Source organism: Chrysochloris asiatica, unplaced genomic scaffold, assembly GCF_000296735.1.
Source record: "Chrysochloris asiatica unplaced genomic scaffold, ChrAsi1.0 scaffold00023, whole genome shotgun sequence".
Taxonomy (NCBI): domain Eukaryota; kingdom Metazoa; phylum Chordata; class Mammalia; order Afrosoricida; family Chrysochloridae; genus Chrysochloris; species Chrysochloris asiatica.
Window position 1 is genome coordinate 23578071 of NW_006408541.1, and position 7423 is coordinate 23585493.

Below are 7423 nucleotides of genomic sequence, written 5' to 3' on the forward strand. Positions count from 1 at the left end.
ACCAGTAATGATCAATACATCTTGATTGCATGTTTGATCAGTTTCAGATTGAAGAAGTTGGTAGAATTCTTCTATTTCATCCTCACTGGCTTTTGTGGTTGGTGCATAAATTTGAATAATAGTGGTATTAACTGGGCTTCCCTGTAGGCACATGGATCTTTTCCTATCACAGACAGCATTGTACCTCATGACTGATCTGGATATGTTCTTTTTGACAATGAAGCAACACCATTCCTCTTCAATTTGTCATTTCCAGTATAGCAAACCATGTGGTCATCAGATTCAAAATGGCCAATACCAATTCATTTCAGCTCACTAATGCTTAAGATAATGATGTTTATGTGTTCCATTTCATTTTTGACAATTTCCAATTTTCCCAGATTCATACTTCATACATTCCATGTTCCGATTTTCAGTGGATATTTACAGCTGTTTCTCTTCTTTTTGAGTTGTACCCCATTAGCAAATGAAGGTCCCATGGGCTTTTCTCCCGTGGACTTTACTCCATTCGCGTCATCATGGTCAACTCTACTATGAGGAGGCAGCTCTTCCCCAGTTGCACTTTGAGTGCCTTCCAACCCGAGGGGCTCATTTTCCAGCACTATATCTAACAGTGCTTCTCTGCTATTCGTAAGGTTTTCAGTGACTAAATGCTTGGAAGTAGTTCATCCCTCCTTCTTCTTAGTCTGTCTTCGTCTGGAAGCTCATCTGAAACCTGTCCATCATGGGTGACCCTGCTGGTGTTTAAAATACTGGTGTCATAACTTTCAGAATCACAGCAACTCACAAGCCACCACAGTACAACAAAGTGACAGACGAGTGGTGGCCATAAAGATTTACAGCTTGGAAATGCTATACAAGGTAAACATGAGTTGGAACCAACTCCACGGCATATAACCACCACCACCACCACTTATTTTAAATCATTGAGATTTGGGTGTTATCACAATATAACAAAAACTTACTAATCCATTATCACCATTGACTCTCTTACCTAACACATGCAACTACACCTGTGTGAGCCTCAGTGTCTTCTTCTATCAAAATAAGACTAAAAATAATAGTCATATCTATTTAATGGGGTTTGTGGGAATTAAATGAGGTAATTCATAAGCAGACTTAGCACCGTGCCCAGAACAAAATAAGTGCACAAGGATGATCTTGTTTTTATTATTATTATTGCTATTATTATTATTATCATGCTATGATTACCATGTTTTTCTCTACCCCACGAGGAGAACTCTTCAGAAAGCAAGTTCCTCCAGAGGAAATGCATTGCTCCTGCAGGGCTCACCCTGGCTTGTTTGTTAAAGGTACTTACTTTCCCCTCCTAATGGCCCTGTTTAGAGTGTGGTGCCCCCTCCACCAAGCTGCCAGAAGTACCAAGAAGAGCCGCTCACCTCCCAGCAGGCCCACATGCAGGAAGCCCATGGTGGTTAATGAATCCCCATGGAGAGGACTGGATTAGCCCTGGTTTAATACCCCGAAATGGCAGGGAGTCATTTATCCATGAGCTATGGCCTCTCCCTGTTGCCTGTGCATTACAAGTTATTTATGAGGCAATTTGCACGATTTCACACTGGCTGGTCATTATGTTGCTGTCTGCTAACCACTAGGAGGGTTGCTGAACCCAGAGACTAAATGGTCCTCCCCCTGCCTCGGCTTTGCCAATAACAATGAGCTGGTGGTGGTCCCCTAGTGTAACACGTTTGCTCTTTGGGGAGGAGAGCAGGTTCCAAGGCCCAGAGAAAAGAACTCCTGCCCTATCTCTAGCCCAGCTGCTTAGAATGCACCCGGGGGCTTGTTATGAAAGGCCAGGTTCCATTTTAAAAGGTTGCTGGTTGCAGGGAGTTTACTTGAATGTGCACCAGGGAAGGAGGGCCTGCAAGTTGTAATGGCAGGGATCCCCTCAGACTGCTGTGATAAGAAAGTGGCATAATCCTGTGTTTTGCACATAACTCACACATAGAAAACATATCATGCCTGTTGTTACCATGACTGTGGCCTGCAGACTGCATCCCAGCTAGCTCCCTTCATCCTGGCCACGATGCTGCAGTACACTGGCCACTTTGCTACTATTGCACGTTCAACCCATGGGGACAGATGCTTTGGATTCCTGTTACAAAGGCAGCTTCAGCTACAGGGAAGATCATCCAACCACAAGTTCGGATCAAAGACAACTCATAAGTCCACATCTTCATACATGTCAAACTGACACCAGACTAATTAGTGGCAAATTAGTGTGACTTGATCAACCACGTGGCACTGCTCATATCTTTTCAAGTTCTTATCAGTAGAAAGCTTCTGTGTTCCAATTGCTGCTAACTCCATCCTGAATCCCCATCCTGGCTCCAAGCAGCACAGGAGATTCTGAAGGTGGGATTCTACAATGGGACTCTACACTCCATCAGTAGGAGGGGACTTACAGATCTTGTTTCAGGCAGGAAAGAGGATAGATTTGTGCAAATGTCACCTGACCTCTTAATATCCTTTCTTCCACAGCTATATCCTGTCAGCCATTCTCAAAATATCCCCCCACTTTCTGCAGGGACTAACCCATAGGGTTTTATTGATTAATGATCTCTTTCTACTTCATGTGGTTCTTGGACACAGCTTAGGCCAATGATTCTTCTCCCTTTCTCCCCATAATGCCCTCTATGTCTGAAAGTGTTCCCCACTCAATTTCAGCCTGAAATAAAAATGTTGGTTATTAATAATAATAATAGCTAAGCTCTTTTTCGTGATGCTGAGGAGGCCGTCGGCTGCTTCACCGTGAAGCTGAATATCTCCTTCCCAGCCACTGGCTGCCAAAACTCATTGAAGTGGATGATGAAAACAAGCTTCGTACCTTTTATGAGAAATGAACGGCCACAGAAGTTGCTGCTGACTCGCTGGGTGAAGAGTGGAAGGGTCATGTTGTCCACATCAGTGGTGGGAACAACAAGCAAGGTTTTCCCATGAAGCAGGGTGTCTTGACCCAAGGCCACGTCCACCTGCTTCTGAGTAAGGGGCATTCCTGTTATAGACCAAGGAGAACTGGAGAAAGAAAGTGCAAATCTGTCCAGGGTTGCATTGTGGATGCCAACTTGAGTGTTCTCAACTTGGTTATTGTAAAAAAAGGAGAGACGACAAAATCCCAGGACTGAACAGATACAACTGTGACTCGTCGCCTGGGGCCCAAGAGAGCTAGCAGAATCCACAAACATGTCAATGTCTCTCAAGAAGATGATGTCTGCCAGTATGTTGTGAGAAAGCCACTGAACAAAGAAGGCAAGAAACCCAGGACCAAAGTGCCCAAGATTCAGCGTCTTGTTACTCCATGTGTCCTGCAACACAAACGTCGGCTTATTGCTCTGAAGACACAATGCACTAAGAAAAATAAGGAGGAGGCTGCAGAATAGGCCAAGCTTTGGGCCAAGAGGATGAAGGGGGCCAAAGAAAAGCGTCAGAAACAGATTGCCAAGAGACAGAGGCTCTCCTCACTGAGAGCTTCTACTGCCAAGTCAGAATCCAGTCAAAAATATGAAATTTCCCCGTGTGACAAATAAATATGCTCATATTTAAAAATAATAATAATAATAGCTAAAATGGATTGAGTGTTTCCCTTGTGCCAGGCATCTTGTGAAACTTTCACATGTCTTACCTTTTCATTTTCACCACCAGGTGGTAAGGTCTATATTCTCATACTTCCTATTCAATAAAGAAGTTAAGGAGCTTGCCCAAGGTCACACAATGTTGTTGTTAAGTGCTGTCCAGTCAGTTCTGATTCACAGTGACCCTATGTACAACAGAGTGAAACCCTGCCCCATCCTGTGCCAGACTCACAATTGCTGCTACACTTGAGCCCACTGGGGTCATATGAGTAAGAATCAACTCAATGGCGCCTAACAACAAGATTCATTCTATCTATAATTGTTCACAAAGTTAAGAGGCAACTGGTGAGTAGAAGTGAATGACAGTTCCTCATAAGGTAGCTGTGTGGCCGATCAAACTAGCACCACAACTAGGAAAGTTTTCAAAAGCAGTCTGCCTCTCATGTAGCTCAAATGCATTCAAATAGGTCTCAACTACAAGTGATTCCCATAATTATGACTCCCATGTGCTCACTTTTCTGAGGCAGCTAATCTTTGTTTTATGATGTGCATCAACAACAAGAAGATGATGGGTTTGCTGACAATCCAGTCTCTAGATAATGCAGGGGAAATTAAAGAGAATAGACTAGAATCAGCTCAACTTGTGGGATTTCCACAAAGGAAGAGACTCTGAGAAGAAGAAACCTTTGCTGTCTTTAGTGGAAATTAGCCCCAAAGACCATGAGAAAAGCTCAACATCCCAACAGGAAAACACAACCTAACCTTTCCTTTTCCTACCTGTCCTGAATACAACAGCTTCTGCCTTCACAGGCTGCTGCCTGTGAATAAATTGTTCTAATCCTATGAAACTCAATTTTCTCATCTGAGAAATGGAAACAATAGTCCCTACCCCATTCATTCAACAAATTCTTATTGAATGTCTACTCTGTTCCAGGCACTCGCATGGGTTAAAAGAAATAATACATGTAAAGATTTTGGCATATGTTGTTAAGTGTGGTCCAATCGGGTCTGATTCATAGTGATCATATATATGGTTTCTGAGGAGCAGCTGGTGAATTTGAATCACCGACCTTGAAGTTCACCAAACTTGCAGTTCAAACAAACCTTGAGATCCAGTGCTTATCCTATGGTGCCACACAAGGACTCCCCTTGGTATATAATATGCACTCATAAATTTTAAAAGCACTCTTTTTCTTTTTTAAGTTTTTATTGTGAATTGAGTGACAGTTTACATGCAAGAACATCAGTTTTACACTGATCGTTACATTGCAATGATTACGATCTCCTCCGTGCATCATCAGTCAACAGTGTTTGCTTCTATTCCTTGTTTTTGTTTTTGTTTTTGTTTGGGGGTGAGGGGGATGTACACAAAAACACTCAGGAGTAGATACTCATTTAAACAGCCAAAGGGCACATCCTAGCAGCAATTCTTTATTGTCATTGCTCTTATATTTGAACCTCAAAACAAAACTGTACTGTAACTGTTCTGATCTCCTTTTTATAAATGAATAATCCAAGGCTAAAAGAGACTGGACTATAATTTCCCAAACAGATTTTTAATCCATATCTTCTCATTTTAAGATCATATACACAATCTTTCCACCTTTCTGTGTCCTGAACAGTCCCTATGGAGGTATAATGTGGAGCAGAGGTCTGCAAACATGTTTCTGTTAAAGGTCCCGATAGAGACTACTTTAGACTTTGTAGACCATACAATCTTTGTTCTTAACTACTCAACTCTGCCATCATCGTGTAAACACAGACATAGCAACACAAACAAATGAGCATGGCTCTGTTCCAATTAAACTTTATTTACAAAAAAACAGGCTGAGAGCAGGACTTTGCAAAGTCAGAGACAGGGAGTTGGATACACATGTTATATGGAAGGGATGGTCACATAAGAAACCTGCAAGAAGAGGGGAGCAGAAGAGGAAGGAAAAGAGCCCAGGAAGGATGAGCTCTTGGGCACAATGTAGCCATGACTGATCCACGGGATCCTTTGAACCTTAAATTAAACCAATGTTGGCTTGACCTGCCTCCAGGCAAGCTGACACTTTGTACACCAGCATCAGTTGGTGATTAGCCTGCATTGGTTGGTGATTAGAGGAAAAATTATACTACAGGGGGCATATTTATACCATTGTTGTTGTTATGTGCCGTGGAGTCGGTTCTGACTCATATCGACCCTGTATAGAGTTTCTGAGGCTATAAATCTTTACAGGAGCAGAAAGCCTCATCTTTCTCCCACGGAACAGCTGGTAGTTTTGAACTGCTGACCTTGCAGTTAGCAGCCCAATTTGTAACCACTACGCTACCAGAGCTCCTTTATTTATACCATAGGGGGCATACTCTCTCAGGTGTGTCCAGGTGAGGCCACTCCAGTCAACCAAGAGTAATTCTCAGGGAAGGTTCTAGGTGGAAATCATTAGCTACAGCACTCCCCGTAGCAGGGAGACAATGGGTGCATCTGCTGATAAAAAATATCTCTGACAGGGCACAGCAGGTTATCAGTGGGACTCCCACTATCAGTAATAGAGTGACCCTGGCTTGCTGTGGGTTCCTGGAAGCTTAGGACCAGAATCATGAGACTTAGCTTCACCTATTGGGCTCTTTCCCAAATCCAGTCACGAGTATAAAGAAGCCGAGCACACGCTTACTGGCACAGTCGCCATATGCACACAGTTAAAGGGGATGGTGTTCTAGATGCCAAGATGAAACTGAAGTCCTCTGCAATACTCCAGAACACAGGGATGAATGCAAAAGAGGGCACAGGCTGCTGGCAGAAATGGACACTCCAGGAAGCTAAGTTCTGTAGAGGCAAAACCACAGGTAGAAGGGAGTTGCTGTTTTTGCCTGGGGAATCTGGGGGCAAGGTCTAAAAGGACAAACAGTACTCACAGAGAAGGCAGAGAGTCCACGGGCTGGCTGGAGAAAAGCAGGTAGTTAGACGTGGCTGGAGCACAACTAGTGTAGCAGAGGAGGAAGGAGATGAAGATCATCACCAACTAGACCCCAGGAGTCCTGGTGTGGTGCTACAGGGTAGGCTCTGCACCAAAATGTCAGTTTGAACCACAAGATCAGCAATTCAAACTCACCAGACTATACAGGGTCGTTATGAATCGGAACTGACTAGATGGCACTTAACAATAGCTAAAAAAGTATTGCTATTAGGGCTCCAGAGTGCTGGTGTGGCACTGCAGGGTAATGCACAGGACCTCAAGGTCAGTTTGAATCACAACATCAGTGGTTCAAAACTCACCAGTTGCTCCTTGGAAACCCTACACATGGTTGCTATCAGTTGGAACCGTCTCGACAGCACTTAACAACAATTAGGGTTGCAGTTTATACACTGATAGAAATGGTCACTAACCCAGGGTGCTGTAACCAAGTCCCTCCCATTCTTACCCTCACTTATGCTAATGTACAAAAACTGTGGGCAGAAGGCGACATTTTCTGACCTTGTCCCAAGATTCTGAAACACTTTCCTTCTACCATCCTGTAACTCCTATAAAGTACATTTTACTTGCTCTATTCCTGGAAGAATGTTGTTTATTGGTCCAGTGGTGAGGATTTTTGTTTTCTTGCCATTGAGATGAAATCCATACCGAAGGCTGTGTTCTTTCTTTGAAACATCAGTAAATGTTTCAAGTCCTCTTCACTTTCAGCAAGCAAGGTTGCATCAGCTGCATATCGCAAGTTGTTAATGAGTCTTCCTCCAATCCTGAGGCCATGTTTTTCTTCATAGAATCCAGCTTCTCGTATTATTTGCTCAGCATACAGGTTGAATAAGTATGGTGAAAGAACACAACCTTGTCGCACACCTTTCCCAA